Below are 21,905 nucleotides of genomic sequence, written 5' to 3' on the forward strand. Positions count from 1 at the left end.
TCTGAATGCGATCGTGTAATAGGGCTAGGGGAATCTGGATGTTACTTCTGAGAGACTGCAGAAAGACTTCGCAGGAATGTAGCCACTGTACGTGATGTCTGGCAGAGGTGGTCACGAGGACGTACAGTCCAGTGAAGAGCGGGAATTAAGATGGCCAAGAAGGACTTCTGCGATACAAACGGAAGTTAGAAGGCGTGTTTCTACATCTGGAAGATGGTGTCTATTAAAATGTGGCACAAGTCACATGACAGTGGCGTTTGTAGCGCCACTATAAGGATGCAAATCAAGTTTGCTTCAAATACACGCATTAATGGTCGTGAGCATTAGTAATGGTCGTGAGCGTTAGCAATGGTCGTGAGCGTCAGTTACCTTTGGGATTGGACTTGGTGAGTTTAAAGCAACAAAGACGCTATTAGCAGCACCTCTCTGAGTCTGAATGCGATCGTGTAATAGGGCTAGGGGAATCTGGACGTTACTTCTGCGAGACTGCAAAAAGACTTCGCAGGAATGTAGCCACTGTACGCGATGTCTGGCAGAGGTGGTCACGAGGACGTACAGTCCAGTGAAGACCGGGAATTAAGATGGCCAAGAAGGACTTCTGCGATACAAACGGAAGTTAGAAGGCGTGTTTCTACATCTGAAAGATGGTGTCTATTAAAATGTGGCACAAGTCACATGACAGTGGCGTTTGTAGCGTCACTATAAGGATGCAAATCAAGTTTGCTTCAAATACACGCATTAATGGTCGTGAGCATTAGTAATGGTCGTGAGCGTCAGTTACCTTTGGGATTGGACTTGGTGAGTTTAAAGCAACAAAGACGCTATTAGCAGCACCTCTCTGAGTCTGAATGCGATCGTGTAATAGGGCTAGGGGAATCTGGATGTTACTTCTGCGAGACTGCAGAAAGACTTCGCAGGAATGTAGCCACTGTACGCGATGTCTGGCAGAGGTGGTCACGAGGACGTACAGTCGAGTGAAGAGCGGGAATTAAGATGGCCACATGGCACTACCGAGAGGGCGCATGGCGCTGGCTCATCACACTGCATCTGCAGCAGCAATCTGAGGAGCAGTTGGCAGCACAGTGCCACAACAAACTGAACTTTTACAAATCGATTACTTCAAGGATGACTCCGAGTCAGACGCCCTATAGTGTGCATTCCACCGAACCCAAACCACCACCATTCGCGATTTCAGTGATGTCAAGCGAGAGCTTGACAGGCTGGAGGTCTCTCGTGTTTTCTGACGAAAGTCTGTTCTGCCTCGGTGTTGGTTAGAGGGAGGCTAGTTGAGGGCCTACACCCAAGCAGTCTGAATGGGGTTGTGGTCTGGGGTGCGATTTCGTATGACATTCCTGGTTACATCACGCACCCTGACTGCAAATTTGTACCTCGATCTGGTGATTCGACCTGTCCAGCTGCCATTCATGAACAACATTCCAGGTGGTATTTTCAAATAGGATAACGCTTGTCGACATACTGCTGTTGAAACCCAATATGCTCTACAGAGCGTCGAGATATTGCTTTGACCTGCTCGGTCACCAGACCTGTCTCCGATCGAGCACATATGGGACATCATCGCCCGAGAACTCCAGCGTCATCCACAAACAATATTAACCGTCCCTCCATTGACCGATCAAGAGCACTAGGCACTGAACTCCATCTCACAAACTGACATCCGGCACCTATACAGCACAGTGCACGCACCTTTCCATGCTTAAATTCAAAATCCTGGCAGTTACACCTGTTATTAATGTACCAGCACTTGAAATTTGCAACGGCTTATCTCGCGCTTACATAAACCTGTGACACTCCAATGCTAATCACTTAGGTATGTTACCTAGACAAACGTACTCCCGGAATTTCTTATGTTGTTGTTGTTGTGGTCTTCAGTCCTGAGACTGGTTTGATGCAGCTCTCCATGCTACTCTATCCTGTGCAAGCTTCTTCATCTCCCAGTATCTACTGCAACCTACATCCTTCTCAATCTGCTTAGTGTATTCATCTCTTGGTCTCCCTCTACGATTTTTACCCTCCACACTGCCCTCCAATGCTAAATTTGTGATCCCTTGATGCCTCAAAACATGTCCTACCAACCGATCCCTTCTTCTAGTCAAGTTGTGCCACAAACTTCTCTTCTCCCCAATCCTATTCAATACCTCCTCATTAGTTACGTGATCTACCCACCTTATCTTCAGCATTCTTCTGTAGCACCACATTTCGAAAGCTTCTATTCTCTTCTTGTCCAAACTATTTATCGTCCATGTTTCACTTCCATACATGGCTACACTCCATACAAATACTTTCAGAAACGACTTCCTGACACTTAAATCTATACTCGATGTTAACAAATTCCTCTTCTTGAGAAACGCTTTCCTTGCCATTGCCAGTCTACATTTTATATCCTCTCTACTTCGACCATCATCGGTTATTTTACTCCCTAAATAGCAAAACTCCTTTACTACTTTAAGTGTCTCATTTCCTAATCTAATTCCCTCAGCATCACCCGACTTAATTTGACTACATTCCATTATCCTCGTTTTGCTTTTGTTGATGTTCATCTTATATCCTCCTTTCAAGACACTGTCCATTCCGTTCAACTGCTCTTCCAAGTCCTTTGCTGTCTCTGACAGAATTACAATGTCATCGGCGAACCTCAAGGTTTTTACTTCTTCTCCATGAATTTTAATACCTACTCCGAATTGAATAACATCGGGGAGAGGCTACAACCCTGTCTTACTCCTTTCCCAACCACTGCTTCCCTTTCATGCCCCTCGACTCTTATAACTGCCATCTGGTTTCTGTACAAACTGTAAATAGCCTTTCGCTCCCTGTATTCTACACTAATTATTTTTTGGTGCTGCAGTTTTTTTCCGTCAGTGTATCAATTACCGAAAGGGAGACTGAGTTTGTACCTTGTTGCTGGCCAATGTAGCCAGGCGGCTAAAATAGATAAGTAGGGCTCTGTAGCAAGCCGTGCAGAGAGCTGAGGAAGCAGCAGTCGACAGTGCACCCTGTACGGAATTCCCCTGTCGTTAAGTTCCCGCTCTGTCTGCCCCCTGGCAAGCAACACCAGCGTGGCGAGGGAACGTAAGCGCTAATACATGAATACTTAAAAATATTGATCAAATACTATAGAACTGGTTCCAGACTAGCAACAGCAGCTCCCATTCCATCTCTGAGCTCACAGGAAAAGGATGAGTCCAATAAAACTCTAAACGCGCATGTATTATCAGTATTAGCAATGTCATTAATGTTTATATGCAAATAATTTATAGCAAAAGCATTCACGAGTACGCATTCCATTCATAGACAAATGACACGCTTTCAGAAAGAGAATGAAGAGGATGAGCCTTGGAAACATAATGTTAAACAAAAGAGAACTTTATTATAAGCAAGACTTTCATATTATTATGCTTAGGTGCCAAATCAAAGTGCTCTCCACATTTACACCTTTCTCACTTGTTATCAAAAAGTGAAGAAAATATCGTTCAGGGCGAAAATGTAATTTAAACTTGGACTGACAACGTCTTTTATCTCCAAACCAGTAGCGTACTACAGATGTGGAATCCAGAAACCATATAAGCATAATTAGGCTGGTTTACTTAACAGGAGACAATATACTGTTGATCAATTTCTTTCTCAATTTTTCCTGTTATCACCAATAAATTGATGAGAAGTGGCGTAAAATAAGCACTGAGCTTGTATAAATAAATAACAACTTACCATAATAACCTTACGACGATAATCTAGCTTAATAAATAAAAATATTGGCAATAGAAGCACCCCAGAAATTTATGCATTAGTAAGATATTATACACTTTTAACTTCGGTATGGTCTGTGTCTACGTGAAATCTTCGTTCCTACACAAGAAGTATTTAGGGACTACCACAAAAATATGGAAATCTTGCAATGAGAGAAGACCCAGAAACAAGCCCATTTAACAAATAATGCAGTGCCACAAATAAAGCAATGAAACTGTGGATTCGCAAACATTTTAATTATGTCACTATAAACAGAAAAAATATAAGTTTTAAAGAACGCAAAATCTCCAAGACTGGCAAAGTTTTGCAGAAGTTCGAAATACAGCGCGTACTTCAATGCAAGATGCTTTTAATAATTCTCATAACGAAACTCTGTCTCGAAATCTGGCGGAAAACCCAAAGAGATTCTGCTCATACATAAAGCACACCAGTGGCAAGACGCAATCAATACCTTCACTGAGCGATAACAACGGTGAGGTCACTGATGACAGTGCCACTAAAGTAGAGTTCTTAAACACGGTTTTCCGAAACTCCTTCATCAAAGAAGACGAAGTAAACATTCCTGAATTCCAATAAGAACAACTGCCAAGATGAGAAATATAGAAGTGGATATCCTCGGTGTCGCAAAGCAGCTTAAATCACTTAATAAAGGCAAGGCTTCTAGTCCAGATTGTATACCAGTCAGGTTCCTCTCAGAGTATGCTGATACAACAGCTCCATATTTAGCAATTATATACAACCACTCGCTCACAGAAATAACCGTACCTAAAGACTGGAAAATTGCTCAAGTCACACCAATACACAAAAAGGGAAGTAGGAGTAATCCGTTGAATTACAGTCTAACGTCGATTTGCAGTAGGGTTTTGGAACATATACTGTGTTCGAACATTATGAAGTACCTCGAAGGAAACGATTTATTGACACATAGTCAGTACGGATTTAGAAAATATAGTTCTTTCGAAACACAACTAGCTCTCTATACTCACGAAGTAATGAGTGCTGTCGACAAGGGATGTCAAACTGATTCCATGTTTTTCGACACCGTTCCTAGCAATCGTCTTCTAACCAAACTGCGTGCCTACGGAATATCGCCTCAGTTGTGCGACTGGATTCGTGGTTTCCTGTCACAAAGCTCACATTTCGTATTGACTGACGAAAAGTCGTCGACTAAAACAGAAGGAATATTTCGCCTTTCCCAAGGCTCTCTGCTGTTCCTGATCTATACTATCGATTTAGAAAACAATCTGAGCAGTCCTCTTAGATTGTTTGCAGATGATGCTGTCATTTACCGTCTTTTAAAGTCATTATGTGATCAAAACCAATAGCGAAAAGATTTAGACAAGTTATAAGTGTGGTGCGAAAAATGACAATTGACTCCAAATAGTGAAAAGTGTGAAGTGATCCACACGGGTGCTATAGGAATTAGCTACATTTCGGACACGCGATAAATCACACTAATCTAAAGGTCCTAAACTAAATACATCGGGAATACAATTACGAATAACATAAATTGCAACGATTACATAGATAATGTGAGGAAACCAAACCAAAGACTGCGAATTGTTGGCCGAACACTTAGAAAATGCAGTAGGTGTACTAAAGAGACTGCTTACATTACGCTTGTCCATCCTCTTCTGGAGAGCTGCTTTGAGGCGTGGGATCAGCGTCAGATAGGATTGACGGGACACATCGAAAAAAATTCAAAGAAGACAGCTCCTCCTGTATTATCACGAAATAGGAGAGAGAGTGTTAGGGATGTGATAGGCGAATTGGGGAGGCAAACAGTAAAACAAAGGCGTTTTTCGTTGCGGCAGGATCTTGTCATGAAATTTCAATCACCAACTTTCTCGTCAGAATACAAAAATACTTTGTTGGCGCCCACCTACGTAGGGAGAAACGATCATCATAATAAAATAAGGGAAATCAGAGAGCTCGCACGGATTGATTTAAGTGTTCGTTTTCCCCGTACGCTGTTCGAGAGTGAAACGATATAGTTTGAAGGTGGTTCGATGAAGTGCGGAGTAATCACATAGATGTAGATGTCCAGTGTCATAATTTCTTAAATTTTTCACCTTCTGATCTAGCGGGTATTCAAACAAAGTTGCAATAAGACTTAAGATAGAGAAATTAAGAGTTCCCTACTTATTTTCGAACAGGAAACTTGTAGCTCGGTAAGAGAAGAGATAAAAATATGACAGAGTATCTAGGTCAGCAAGACTGGAACCAAGGGTGAATGCATCTTCCACTTAACAGAGTTGTCACGTTCCTCACAGCTATCGAGACAGGGACTGCTTCCAGTATACCCTCTTTGCCACGGTAAGACACGAGATTAGTCCTAGCAGGTCTTTCTGCACAGAATGAAATCATTATTTTAATAGCCTAGTATGAAACTTTTAGTGAGAAACGTTCAGATCGTTTATTGGAAATTACAAGAAAATACCAAGTGGATTTAGTAGGATAATTCTGAACCTGTCCAGGAAGAAAATCGATACTCACATAGTTGCCAAAAACATTCTACAAGGTTTCCAATTCTCCATTAAGCTAGTGAGAGGAAGAATACATTCACTGGGGCAATGTGTTTCTTTAGGTGGCTAGCACCTTCTGCTTCAATCGGGCGCTGATAACCACGTAGTTGAGCGCCCCACAAACCAAACATCATCATCACCTTCTGCTTCAAGGACGCAGTAGCATTGGCTGCCACAGCATTGATTAGGAGTCGAAATACCTAAAGTATAGGTTATTCAATCAATATATTGAGCAATCAGTAAAGGAACCAAAAGAAAAATGTGGAGTAGGAATTACAGTTCATGGAGAAGAAATAAAGATTTTGAGGTTTGCCTCCGACTTTGTAATTCTGTCAGGTACAGCAAAGGACGTGGAAGAGCAGCTGAACGTAATGAACAGTGTCTCGAAAGGAGAATATAAGATGAACATCAACAAAAGCAAAACGAGGATAATGGAATGTAGTCGAATTGAATCAGGTGATGCTGAGGGTGTTAGATTAGGAAATGAGACAAAGTAGTGAATGAGTTTTGCTGTTTGGGGAGCAAAATTAACTGCTGATGGTCGAAGTAGAGAGGATAGAAAATGTGGTCTGGCTATGGCAAGGATAGTTTCTGAAGAAGAGAAATTTATTAACATCGAGTATAGATTTAAATGTCAGGAAGTCTTTTCTGAAAGTATTTGTACGGAGTGTAGCCAACGATAGGTGCCCGTTTCTCTTCCCCGCACAGAGAACGTTTCATCACATGCTACTCCTAGCTACTGGTGAAAAAGCATTCTGTAGTTAATATTTCTTCGTGTGTAGTCAACAATGATACGTGCGGGATTCGAGTCCCAGTCACACACAACTTTTCGTCATGTTATTTCCATTTGAGGCCGTCAAACATCTTGCTGCTAGTGAAATAAATAGATACCTGAAGTCTATTCGTGGCTAGAGAACGATGGCGATAGGTGCTGGTTTCGAATCCCAGTAAGGCAAAACTTATTCGTCTAATCATTTCAGTTTCAGCCATTTCACTACTGGTGAAAAAAATTCAATATGTAGCATTTGTAATGCTTAGTTGACTATCCTGTTAGGTGCTGGGTTCGAATTCCCGTCCGACATAAACTTTACGTCGTGTCATTTCAAGTTTAAACACACATTGTTTCTTGTGACTGAGACCGTAGTTAAGATCTTACTTGCTAATTTAGCAGGGACAATAGTTGTTGGATGGGAGTTGTGTTTCCCAGTCCAGTAAAAAAATGTCGTCATATAATGTCAAGTTGAACTTACTTTTCGAAATGTTATGGGTTGTAATAAATTTGAGTTTACAAAAGCTAAAGACTTTGTTTCCTGGTGTTTGCATTATCATGGTATTAATTTGCATTTGAACTGATTGCCATACGGAGCTATGTTCTTTAGCGGTCTCTTGTAGGAAACATTTTGTATAGTCAACCGACTGTACCGAAAAGAGATTAAGGACTGCAAGAAAATTATGTGGATTGCATACAAATCAGGTAGAAAGCAATTCCGGTTGTGCCGATATTTTTGAGCATGACTCTACGTGGAGTGTATCTTACACTGGCATAAATGCTGAAGATACAGTCGTCCGTGTGTTGCTGTAGGTGAAGAAATGGATGCGGTAACGGACAGTAACTTCCTATATCTTTCCGTGATGAGAAAAGACTGACATAAACGCATTTCACCCTTAATATACGACAAACATTAAAAAAAGAATCATATGCAGAAACCTCTACCTTTATTTCAAAGTTGCCCAGTTAACAACCCTATTAGGTGCTTGGTTCTATTTGTCGAGTCATGCGTCCCATGCGACACCAGGAAGTGAACGGAAGTTTCGTAAAATTCGTGGGGCTGCTTCGAGAAAAATTTCTGAACTTAATGCTTGACATCCTCATCTGAAGAGGATCAACTGCGTCGCAGAACATTCTTTGGCTCGACAAAAATGACATCACAGTGAGACAGCTTAGGACTGTACGGAGGGTGACAACCGATCTCCCATTTGAATATCTGCGACAACTTCCTGACGGTGTTTACTGTATGGGGCCTTGCATTATTACATAGCAGAATGACCTCGCTAGTGAGTTGTCCTGGTCGTTTCGATTTAATCGCTTTGCTATGAATATTCGAGGCTTGTGAGTATCGCTACACATTCACCGTTCCCCCGTGCTGCTGGAAGTCGATGGAAAGGTATACCTCTTCATGAGAAAGAGGTAAGCGTAACCTTTCTAGCACTTGTGTCGGTAGCCTTCGATTTTTTTGAGTAGCAAGGACTCTGCATGCTTCCTCTAGAGATTTTATTGCTTTGACTCGGTTTCGGAGCGATGAAACGATGTCTCCAGTGAACAGTATGATAGAAACTCATTCCCTACTTTGGCATAGCTCTGCGGATATTGAAAAGAGAGTCGTGTCTCATTCGAACTGCTTCCTGTGATGACTGAAAACCGTGAGGCATCCATTGGGCGGACGCTTTGTGAAATTTCAATCTGTCCTTAAGGGGCTCCGGAACGCCCTATACTTGCAATGTTAAAATAACGCTTATAAATTACATCTTTCCTCACAAAGTATTTGAGGTAGGAAGTTGAACTTTTTACAGATTATTTATTGGAATATGGGCTACAACTTAACACAGGGATTTTACAAAATTTTAGTTCAGTTATTAAAGATGATTTTTTTCTCAATTGTAATGAAAATTCACAACATTTTTTTGCAATTTTTTATTTATATATTCAAAAATATACAGTTTTTTGGAAAAAGGCTGTGATACATTATGCAGAAGGTAGTGTGTAACATTTACCGAAAGTTTGAAACAAATATGTTTGGAAGATCCTTAGAACACATGTAATTAGTATGAGAAAATAAAAGTTTTGGGAATCGAGCGACAAAGATTGGATTAACTTTTTAGTGCATTCCAGGTCCATAGGATGGATTATCTTCATCCTCTGCAAACTCCTCCTCCAGCTTCCTCTTGTTCCTCCTCCTGTTTACTCTTGTTTGTATTTCTAGACTCTTTACAGCCCTGTCTGCAGCCCGAAGGCGTTCTTGTCTAAAGCAAGCATCGCTCGTACCATGTTAGAACCTATCTTCATTCCCATATTTCTAAATACCTTTGGCTTTCCAACATTTCTCCTTTTCTTAAAAGCCTTCAGAGGATTTCTAATAACTTTACTTTTACTCATTATTAAACTTAAACAAAACAGAGACTCAAGAAACAGAATTAATTACGAATATTTTCGAGATAACGACAGAGTAAATAAACATGAAACAATCGACAATCAAACCAGCGATATACATTGAACCATCACAGGTTAGCCACAACACATACTTTATCTCACATCACTAAAATGTACCTGATGAACACGGACGTTAATAACAACACAATTTGACAGCAGTTTAACAGCGCCACAGTGGGTCACGCCCATGTAGAACACATTTCAAAAAAAATTTAAAAATAGTTGTAGTCTTCGGAATTGAATAAATTATATATCTTTCAAGAACTGGAAAATGCAGAGTGAAACAAGGAAACGGAGAAGTGGAGATTTGCTATCTTTTAAAAAGAATGGGAGAATCGTTTTTTCTTTGTGAAAAAATGTGAAAATTCGAAATGTTTAATATGTGGCAGTATTCTCGCTGGTCAGCGGAAGTTTGGTATTGAAGGCCATTATAACAATTTTCAGAAGGACGAGTACAATTTATTGTCGGATTCTGAGCGAATGGGGAAATTGACTGAGCTTAAGAAGAGCGCTCTGACGATACTAGACGAATCTGTCGTAGTTGCTGTTGTCACGAGAGATCTGCGACTTTCTTTCCCCATGTCTCTCATCTAACTGATTTAACATTTTATGGAGCACTGTTTTCAGTTTTTCAGGACGACAACAATAATAGCCCAGCGGTACGTACAGTTATAAGATTGCGCTTAATGTAGCGAGAGCTGGAAAACCATTTGCTGAGTAACTGTTTGCGTTTGTCTGTATGTAGAAATTTTGTTCCACTCCACCTGTGATAATTAAATAAAACGTATCGTAGGTAATAGGTACTCTTTCAAACCACGATATCTTTCAAGCGCTCCTACTAATCTTATTCCTTCATTCAATAAAGCAAGCTAGGAAACAAAATGCATTGCACAGGAAGGAGCGGACAGAAGGTATGGTGGGGAGGGGAGATAAGCGGTGGCCAGCTTGCCCCTGTGTGCACGCAGAACACCTGTTAACTGCACGCGTGCAAGTGCACCGCACACGTGCAGGATACCTGCCCGCCCCTGCCCTTAATGATGACACGAACATTTTCGACAGTCACTCAGACCTCAGGGGCAATGGCTGCTACCTTAGTTCGCCGCAGGACAATGGCATCGGTAATGCAGTGTCGCGTTCCAGACCATGTATCACCGGTGGCATCGGTAATGCGTGGTAGCGTTCCGGACCATGTATTACCGGCCAATGACACGCGCCCTTCCCTGAATAGCTTGTGGCGCGCCTTGCCCCTTGCGACGAACGTGCACTGCTCTCCATACACATGTGCCATTCTTCGTACAATTGTCATTCCCTGCACTCTTCCCGCAGTCAGGAGACGCTCTACACAGCTTTGCTCGTCTTCTGAAGCCTCCACAGCCCTATTTTCAACACGACTGAGTGTACTGGACGGCCTGCGCGTGCGTGGACTCGCTCTGTCGTCGTAGTGAGCACCCAGGTTCCACTAGCGACGAGTGTCAGTCACCAGCCCTGTCATAACGACCACTTCTTGCGCAGCCAATCACATTACTATCTTTTCAGTGGTTTTCATTTTACAGTCTCCTGCTCGTTTCTTTTTGAATCCACGCCGTACTACCCACATGCGTGAATGCCTCTACCATGTGTTTGAATTTTACCCTCGTGACAATCGGGATGCATTACATTACAATGGAGTACTAGTATGACGTCATCAGTATTACCAATGTGAGCCACGACTCAGTAACTCCGGTGCCTAATTTTTTCCAGTGGGGTCTTCCTGTGAGTTTAAGTGTGCCTCGAATGAGTAACAAAGATACTCCATTGCGAGTGAAAGAGTTATTTGCGTCCATGCACTGTTACAGTTGTAATCTCCCCCTTCCTAATAGGCCTACTGGATTGTGATGTAACTGACCGTGATTGCATATGCCTAATGAAATTTTATAGTGAGTAAGGCTATCGTTACCGAAGGAAAATAACGCCAGTTACTTGGAGGAAAGTCTACGATAGACTCTTCTGAAGGAAGAATCTGTTCCAAGCTTAAGCTTTAATTTTGAAATAGGTGGAGTATAGTGCAATAGCTCGCGAACCGCCCAGGGGGGAAAAACGGTACCGCGTAACATTTACTGCAAAAATCACTGATAACACAAAGAAAATACTGATTAGCTAAAAAGGGATAATTAAAAGGTCGCCAGCCCGCTAGGGCAATGAGTCTCCAGAAGCTTGAGGAAGATAATGGCAAAGAAGTTTAAGCAAATAATCACTGGCGTGGCAACAGAAGGTTGTCATACTTTTCCACAGTTCAACAGTTCACGAGAAAATAAATGAATCAGAAAGCACTGAGTTTGCAGTTACTTAGTCTAGAATACTAAATATTGAAAGTAAAATTAAATGAAGTTACTGGTTAAATAAATGACTGCCTTAGCTTAAACTTTGTTACGTAAAAAATGACTTTCAGTAATCTCAGTGTAACGTAATGCAAAATTTAGAAAGAGGCAAGCAATTTGCTTTTGATTATTGAAAGATTGAATTGAATTTACTTTTAGCAAACAGCAATTGATTTTACTTTTAAGTAACAACAATAAAATACATACAAAATCAGTAGAAGTCACTCGCTAAGCTAAATACAGAATAAATGAAATTGTGCACTCTTAATTTGTGCTGAATCTTTAGTTATTACGAGGGTCATCCCAAAAGTAAGGTCTCCTATTTTTTTATAAGTACATAGACATGTTTATTTCTACAATGGTTTACATCAGTTTACAGCTTGAACATTTAGCTATTTTTCGACATAATCACCATTTCCGTCGATGAAGTTTTGTAGACGCTGTGGCACTTTTTGTATGCCCATGTCATACCAGCTCGCCGCCATGCTGTTCAGAAAGTTATGAACCTCTTCTTTCACTTCGTCGTCGGAGCTGAATCGCTGGGACCACAATTAACGCTGACAGGTACTGTGAGGCTCTGAAAAAACTCAAACAGGCAATTCAGAACCGGAGAAGAGGAATGTTGAGCAAGGGCGTACACATTCTCCGTGACAACGCTCGCCCACACATCGCTCGGCAAACCGTTGCTCTCCTGCAACAGTTTCAGTGGAACATAATCACCCACCCACCTTATAATCCTGACTTGGCGCCCAGTGACTATCACCCGTTCCCTAAGTTAAAAAAAACATTTGGCCCGAAAGCGATTCAGCTCCGACGACGAGGTGAAAGAAGAGGTTCATAACTTTCTGAACAGCATGGCGGCGAGCTGGTATGACATGGGCATACAAAAACTGCCACAGCATCTACAAAAATGCATCGACAGAAATGGTGATTATGTCGAAAAATAGCTAAATGTTCAGGTCGTAAACTGATGTAAACCATTGTAGAAATAGACAGGTCTATGTACTTATAAAAAAATAGGAGACTTTACTTTTGGATTACCCTCGTAGTTTTGCCAGTGAAATTTTACTTTACTTAAAGTAGCTTATGTCACGCAAAACAAGAATGAACAGTTACTGAGGCAGAAAATTCAGACTGAAACTGGTCACTAGCAAACACACAAAACTGGCTGTGAACAGTTAATCAATTTTCATATTCTTACGATACTCGGTGATTGCATGAAAAGGAAAGGGACCCTGCTTGGTAATAATGTCTGAGGACAATGACAACCCAGGTGCCCTACAAATTTTAACTATTGCAGGTTATTATTATGGTTGGCCATACTTTGTGAAAGAAATGTTGTCGGGTAATGCCTACGTAAGTTTACAATTTTTCACTTAACAGTCTTACGGTGTTGTAGCTTTGCAGTCGACGAAGAATATAGACGACGACGATACTGAGCTGCCGTTGTTGCTGTTGCTGCTGTTCGATGAGGACCCCGAGTCGTCTACAGAGCCACGGATTATCATGGGGCAAGCAGTAGTTGAAATTACAGCTTCCTCCACCTGTTCACTGCTGCAGTGCGCTCAATATTAGCGGATTAACTATCAGGCGCGTCTACAATGGCGCGAGCATAGCTGCACACCGCGTTTACGGGAGCGCCCAACAAACACGTTCAGACCCGTTCATGGCCCAAGCTGCCCTGCTTCCTCTCTGCTCGCAATGCGACAGAGTGTGTCCATACCCAAAGATAAACAACGGCACAGCTACTGCCATTTCGTCGTTGCTATCGATACATTTAAATAAAGTTCCCTCGGCTATTACCCAGCAATTTACAAAATTTTCATTATATTTACAATGTATTACATACATTCAGAAAGAAATACACTATTACATCAATTACGCATTAAATACAGTTTCTGTAATAAAACTTACAAATTCAGAATCAGAAGTACAATACAGATTATCAATAGATATTAAACGGCGAAAAATTTCGAACGGTGCAGAAGTTATTTTTTCTGCATTACACATCCGTGATGGCTTAGGTAGTCAGGCACTTGCAGATTAAAATTCATTTCTAGAGTACCAGTTCCGCAAGGTATGCAGGAGAGCATGTAGGGTTTCAGATTGGAGTCTCGGTCTCGCAAACGGTTTTTATCTGTTAGGAAGTTTGAAACCAGCGCACACTCCGATCAAGACTGAAAGACTAATTCGGGAAACAGTTCTCTAGGCTTTGGCTAAGACATTTCTCCATGATACTTTTTCCTTCCAGAGATGTTAATGATTCGTTGTATATCGAATAGATTCACTGAAATATAAAATGCTCTCAAAATAACCTGGCCCATGGCTGGGCAGGCACAGTAATGGTAATGGCTCCATTGTAAACGACCACAGTGTGGTAGGGGAGAAGCAGATTGATAGCTGAAGCCTGTGCACAAGTGTACAGGTAGTTATAATTAATTTCCGCATCAGAGACTGACATTAAGTAACAGCCTATCACTTTTGCGTTCCAGGTTATAAACGTTGTTCTATGTGATGACCGCCTTTATCCACGACAGCGTGGAACAACAATGGAGATACCATTTCACAGTGGTTTGCAGCACTTGTCGAATAGTGGACCATGGAATGTTCGACTGTCGTGACACAGCTCGTGCACTGCTTGGATATCGCACATTTCAACAAGCATTCTCAGCCATGGCAACAGTTACTTCTTCCGCAATCTATGGCGCAATAGGCCGTGGGCCTGTCTCAGTATCAGTTAACAAATCGCAAGTTAATTCGAACTTTCGAATCATTTTGTTCAATCCCAGTGTGGAGAGAGGACATCTCTATATTCTTTTAATACGTTAATGCTAGCGAAGAGCAGCAGCAGTATTAATTTCATTCATCATATTAGATGTTTTGGGAAATCCTGCAACTGTGTCATTCATGATTTAAGTAATGAAAACTGCACTAATTGCTTATTTACAACGCGTTTCCAAAATTTATTTTCATTTTCAAGCGACACTGTCTCTGGCAGGCTGCATGAATTTGCATACACAATGCCTGGCTGGCTAACTTCAGTGCTAATTGACTCTAAAACGGAGCAACAGACATTCAAAGATTCTCAGCAGAGTAGCGAAAAACAAATGGTTGCATAAACAAAGGCCCAGCCAAAATCAAAACAATACGGACTGCACTCTGCCAGAAGGAGTTCTCACAAAACTAGAAACGGGCCAAAAGTGTAGCATAGCATACAACCTCTCTTACTACGATACTGGCAATGTAAAATAAAGAATATGTATCTCATGGAAATTGTGTGTTAGTCCCTTGAGAACATGTTCTTTAACATTGTAAGGCACCAAACAAGTAACACACCTTGCATTGAATTCCTTGATATGTCACACAACATAGTTACATGAAAATGTGCGAATTTTATTGATAGGCAAATTGAATAAACAAACCGACAGTTCGTGAATATAAATCACTAACACTCACACTAGTAATTGCACGCAAGTAATTTCCCAGACCCGAGCTACGAGATGCAGTTCTGAGTCGAGGAGAATTTTTACGAGAGAATGCCCACCCCGTGTTTGGCTGTAACTTTCACAGCGGGACGCCTAGTGGACACAATGAGATGACCCTTTGGAAAGCCTTTCTACAGGAACATGGCGGGAGATACCAGATAAACATCCAGAGAAACCCAACTCAAAACATTGGTGACTCACTGTAGCCACCCGCGTTAAAATTCACATGAAAGCAAAAGCTGTTTATCTCAGTATTACGTAGCAGAAGTTAAACTCTGCCTTACGAAAGAAACGACGCCTGTGATAGGCTACAGAAACTCTAGTGGGTGGAGTTATAACAAGTAGCAACGCTCTGATTGGCTAGAAAGAAACCGCATGACCACCAGCTTTGATATAGGCAAGTTGCAGACAGAGTAATTCGCTTCTTCTCCTGCAGCAAATTGACGAATGTTTGAGCAAGGCAACTCGCGCTGCACTGAGGGGACTGCGAGAGGCATTACGTGAACACATGTTCACAGGCTTGTCTTAACTTGTAAGGAGTTAAGCTTCAAAGTCTCCTAGTATGGAGAATCCCACTGAGCACTGACAGTTAAAGCTTGAAAGTCATTTGAGGGCAACTATGTATGCGCTATACCAGCTAAATGGCATGCCAATTAACTTAGCTGGGGAACATCTAGGAGTCTCGGCTTCACAAACGACGTAGGAAATGTATCAGACAGGTACTTAACAGTTGAGAGAGATATAGAATAGATTCTCAGGTTCACAGCTCGCACCGACAGCCGCCACTGCCGCCGCCGACTAAAGGTAAACACAAGCACTCACGCAATGTCAGCAAGTGATATTCAATTGACACTCAGAGGTGTGCTCGGCTCTGTCTCTCCTAATTTTTGTACATTCAACCATGACCTGTAGTTAAACATATTCACGGTTGTCGGGCTCAATTGAAGCAGGAAACCGAGATATCCGATTTAACGAACAAGAATTCGTCAGCCAGTGTAGAGTGCTTTATACTCTTAAGTTATGGAACTGTTTTAACTGTGTACTTCTTTCTGATTGCTCTTTACCGACCGCCATTCAATTTTGTGTATTTTCATTTTGCATTTTAGCGTAATTGATATCTCTGGCCCCAATTGTATTTAATTTGTTTGTATTTGTATCGACCCCCAGACATGGTCATCAATCATCTTACCATTAAAAAATCTTATAATAGTTAGCAATTTTGCTTCACCATTGTGAACACTCAATATCAATATTTTACCATCCTGTATGTAAGGCTTGAACAGTATGTATGACGTTGATTTTCCTCTCCATTTTTATTCTCTTTATTAAGTGACTAAAATAGTTACTGGTTCGTGCAATACTAAGGACTCTCATGGATATGATGGAGTATCTAGCAGAATATTAAAGTACGTGCTGCTCATGTAAGCTCTGTTCTTAGTGATGTTGGTGAGTTCTCCTTTTCGAATGGTTAGATTCCTGAACGATTAAAGTACTCATTAGTAAAACCGCTTTATGAAATAGGAGAAAGGGAAAATGTAGACAATTTTAGACCTATTATTATGCCATAAGTGTTTGCTAAAGTTATTGAAAAAGCTGTGTATGTAAGGATAAGTGATCATTTTATATCACATATTTTGCTATCAAATGTACAGTTCAGTTTTAGAAGTCGTTTAACAACTGAAAATGTTATATTCACTTTTCTCTGTGGAGTACTGGATGGATTAAAAAAAAAGGTTTCGAACTCTAGGCATCTTTTTTGATTTAACTAAGGCGTTTGTGTTGATCACAAAATATAGCTCCAGAAGTTGGACCATTATGGAATAGGGGGAGCAGCTCACAATTAGTTCACTCCGTACTTTAATAACAGACAGCAAAAGGACTTTCTCCACAGTACAGAGAATGGCTATGATGTGGAGTCCGAGTGGGGCAAGATTAATTGGGGAGGGGGGGGGTGCCCCAGAGATCAGTGCTAGGGCCACTCCCATTCCTTATTTATATGACTGATATTCCCTCTAATATTACAGATGATTCTAATATATTCCTGTTTGCTGATGACACTAGCTTGGTAGTAAAGGATGTTGTGTACAACCTTGGGACTCTTTCAAATAGTACAGTTCAAGACATAAGTTCATGGCTTGTAGAAAGTATACTAATGCTAAATGACAGTAAGACTCAGTTTTCACGGTTTCTAACACACAATTCAACAAAAAATGACGTTTTAATTTCACAGACTGGTCACATGATTAGTGAACCTGAACAGTTCAAATTCCTAGGTACTCATATAGATAGTATACTGTCGTGAATGTTGTCCAAAGACTTAATGCTACCATTTTTACTATTAGAACAGTATCTGAAGTAAGTGATCATTCGACAGGAAAATTAGTCTACTTTGCGTATTTTCATTCACTTATGATGTATGGTATTATATTTCGGGGTAACTCTTCCGTTCTCAAAGGGTATTTTTTGCTCAGAAGTGGGCGGTTCATGCAATAAATACTATAAGTTCGCGAACCTCTTGTCAAGCCCTCTTCATTAGTCTGAGTATTCTAACACTGGCCCTTCAATATATAAATGCTTTATTGTCGTTACCCGTTAACAATATCAACTTATTCCCAAGAATTAGAAGTTTTCACTCAGTTAATATTAGACAGAAATCCAATCTGCATTTGATTTGCACTTCTTGACTCTTGAGCAGAATGGCGTAGGTACACTGCTGCATCCATTTTCCATAAGCTACCAAAAGAATTTAAAAATCTTAACAGTAATCCAGGCCCTTCAAAATCTTAACTGAAGAGTTTCCTGATGGGTCACTCCTTCTATTCTGTCGAGGAGTTCCCTAAAAAATTAAGCTCATTCCTGTGTCATATTGTTGATGCGTTTACATAAACTTATGGCTTGTGTTTTTTTTGGATTCGTAAACATTTTATGTTATCTGTTATTACTTTTCTGCTGTAATTTCATGTGCCATGACCTTGGAGATTTGCTTCTCAATTTGATCCTATGGAACTAGATGCGCAAAATAAAAATAAACTATGAAACACAGTTTTTCAAGAGATCTTGTTTCCTCTTTTGCCTTCTCCAACAAAATTTTGATGACATTTCATGCAATCAGTCATGCCTGATTGTGAAGAACTTTCCCTGGATTATGGTGTGCGGAGACTGTGCTGCCATGAGGAAGATGCCCCTTCGGGACAACGAGATGGAATCGCCCAGCACTCGGGGCGTGAATATTTTCTGCATCAGTGCCACATCATCTTGTACAAGCTCAGTTGGAAAGAGCATTATATATGAAAGAGCAATTAGCTGTGTTCGACTCCCAATGCAGCGCATACACTGATGATAAAAAAGTCCCAACACCAAGAAATTATTAATGTAGAGTAATGACATTTCGGGAACACATTTGTCTAGATAACATATTTAAGCGATTTACGTGTCAAGATCACAAGTCAATTCAAGCGCGATAAAAGCCATTGCAAATGTGAAATGCTGGTACGTGAATAGTTGTTGTAATCACTAGAATGCTGAATGCAAGCATGCAAATGTGCATGCATTGCATCATACAGAAGCCACAGAACAGTTTGTGGGACGGAATTTCATGCCTGTTGCGCTTGGTCATTGAATAGAGGGGCGGTTAACGCTGGTCGTGTATGACCTTGGATTTGTTGTCCAATGATGTCTCATACATGCTCAACTGGAGGCAGATCTGATGATTAAGCTGGCCAAGGCAACATGTAGACACTCTATTGAGCATCTTGGATTACAACAGCGGTATGTGGATTAGAGTTATCCTGTTGGAAAACATCCCCTGGAATACTGTTCATGAAATTCAGCACAACAGGTCGAATCACCCCTGACTGACGTAAAAATTTGCAGTCAGGGTTCGTCATGCCTTTCACGGAGAGTGCTTGCACCCCTTGTTGTTTTGCATGGAACTATCGCAACACAGGCCTACATTGCTGTTTTAAGCACCTCTTTGCTTCCCAGTGTTGAAGAGAAATTCGGAGATGGCGATTGTATCTTTCAACAAGATCGAGCGCCTGTTCATAATTCATGGGGTGTGGCAGAGTGGTTACACGACAATAACATCCCTGTAGTAGACTGGCCTGCAGAGAGTCCTGACCTGAATCCTATAGAACACCTCTGGGATGTTTTTGAACGCCGACTTCATGCCAGGCCGCACCGACCGACATCGATACCTCTCCTCAGTGCAGCACTGCGTGAAGAATGGCCTGCTATCCCCTAAGAAACCTTTCAGCACGTGACTGAACATAAGCCTGTGAGAGTGGAAACTGTCATCAAGACTAAGGGTGGGCCAACACCGTATTGAGTTCAAGCATTACCGATGGAGGGCGCCACGAATTTGTAAGTCATTTTCAGCCAGGTGTCCAGATACTTTTGGTCACATAGTATAACTGCAGATGTAGGTCTAGTGTATCTATGCTGGAGACCAGTCAATTGCAGGCCCTCAACTAACCTCCATCTAACTGGCACATGGCCATCACTGACTCAGAGGCAGAACCTACTTTCATCAAAAAACTTTACAGATCTCCACTCCCCCTCCAATAAGCTTTATCTTGACACCATTGAAGTCGCATATGACAGTGATTTGGAATCAGTGCACTGTATGACACAGGATGTCTGGCTTGGAGCTGTCCTTGAAGTAACTCATGTGTAACAGTTCGTTGTGTCACAGTGGTGCCAACTGAGGTTACGCCAAATACAATGGTCTTCTCTCTTGGTAGAGCCACGTGGCCTTCTGGAGCCCAGTTTTCTTGTGACTACCTTCCTATGACCACTGTTCAAGAAACCATGTACAGTAGCTACATTCTCACAGTCTTCCTGCAGTATCATGGAAGGAACATCCAGCTTCTCGTAACCCTATTACATGACCTCATTCAAACTCTGTAAACACTTGATAATACTTCTTAGTCCTTTTAAAGGCATTCTTAGTAGTAGGATAAAGAGGATTCTGGGACACATTTGACATCAAATTGATATGTTCAATTAAATCCCCCACCCCTTAGCCTATTGTTCTGCTAGGCGGTTTTGACCCCTTGAGGGTTGTTTATGACTCCTTGGGGATAATCAGTCCTTCTGAGAAACCCCCATCCCCCACCCATCTGGGAAAACTGTTACTGACCATGGGATACTTCTTATGTGAAACATATTCTGATTAATAAAACTGATCAACTAAACTATTCCCCCTCCCTCCCCATCCCCTTAACCTACCTATCTGCAAAGTGGTTTATGACACCCCGGGAATGATCAGTCCTTCTGAGAAATCCCCCACCCCTCTGGAAAAAGGGATGTCATTCCCAGCAAAATTTTGATATCAAATTAATTGAATAGTTAATTAGGTTGATCAATTAATTACCCCCTTTCCCACTGGGAAAAGCACAGCCCATTTGAGGGTCCTTTCTGTTTCCTCCCTTCCCATTCCCACCCCCCCCCCCCCTGTTGGTGGGAAATTCAAAATTTTGTGGTAAATTCCTTTGCCCCAGAGGGGTGGAAGGTTTGTCACAAGGACTGATTATCCACAGGAGGTCTTAATCAACCCTAAGTGGTCATAAACTTCTTAATTGATCAATTAAGAGGTTTAATTAATTAACATATCAATTTGATGTCAAAAGTGTCCCAGAACCATTCTTGCCCTACTACAATTCTTCACTACAGCATAATGTCAACTCACTACGTTGAAACTCAGCAGTAACTAACACTCACGACTGTTGCAGTACATGTTTAAAGCAAACCTTATTTCCATCCTTGTAGCGGTGCTACAGGAGGCACTCTTATATGACTGGTGCGAAATTTTGATAGAAATCATGTTTCAGGTGTAGAAACACATCTACGAACTTTCGTTTATCTTGGACAACTCCTTCTTGGTGCTGGGATTTTTTTCCGTCAGTGTAGCTCTAAACTATAAGGACATTTGAGCCTGAAATAGTTCCATAAAATTCTCCTGGCTTGTAGACCAGTACAGGGTGGAGCTATTTTCGTGTGGGGAATGAACATTGATGCAAGCAATGTAGTTGAAAGCACAGTCAGTCACATCAGCAAGAATCTTTCAGAGAACGATTAACGTTTATCTGCAGCTAAACACAATCCACGCTGTTTCTTACACGAAACTCTTGTAAAAGCGAAATTTTAGCCTCAAGATGGACATTCAGTGAGGATGGCCATTTTATATTATTTGTGCTCAGTAGTAGACGAAAGGCTTGTTTGGAAGTATCATGTTAAAGACCTTTTGCAGAAACTACACTGAGGTAACAGAAAGTCATAGGACAGCGATATGCATATATACAGATGATGGTACTATCGCGTTCACAAGGTGTAAAACGGCAGTGCATTCGCATACCTGTCATTTGTACTCAGGTGCGTCATATGAAAACATTTACGACGGAATTATGGCCACACAATTAAAATTAATAGACTTTGAAGGCGAAATGGTAGTTGGAACTAGACGCATGAGACATCCCGTTTCGGAAATCTTTAGGGAATTCAATATTCCGAGATCCTGAATGTTAAGTGTGCCGAGAATACTAAATTTCATACATTACCTCTCACTATG

Source organism: Schistocerca cancellata, chromosome 2, assembly GCF_023864275.1.
Source record: "Schistocerca cancellata isolate TAMUIC-IGC-003103 chromosome 2, iqSchCanc2.1, whole genome shotgun sequence".
Taxonomy (NCBI): domain Eukaryota; kingdom Metazoa; phylum Arthropoda; class Insecta; order Orthoptera; family Acrididae; genus Schistocerca; species Schistocerca cancellata.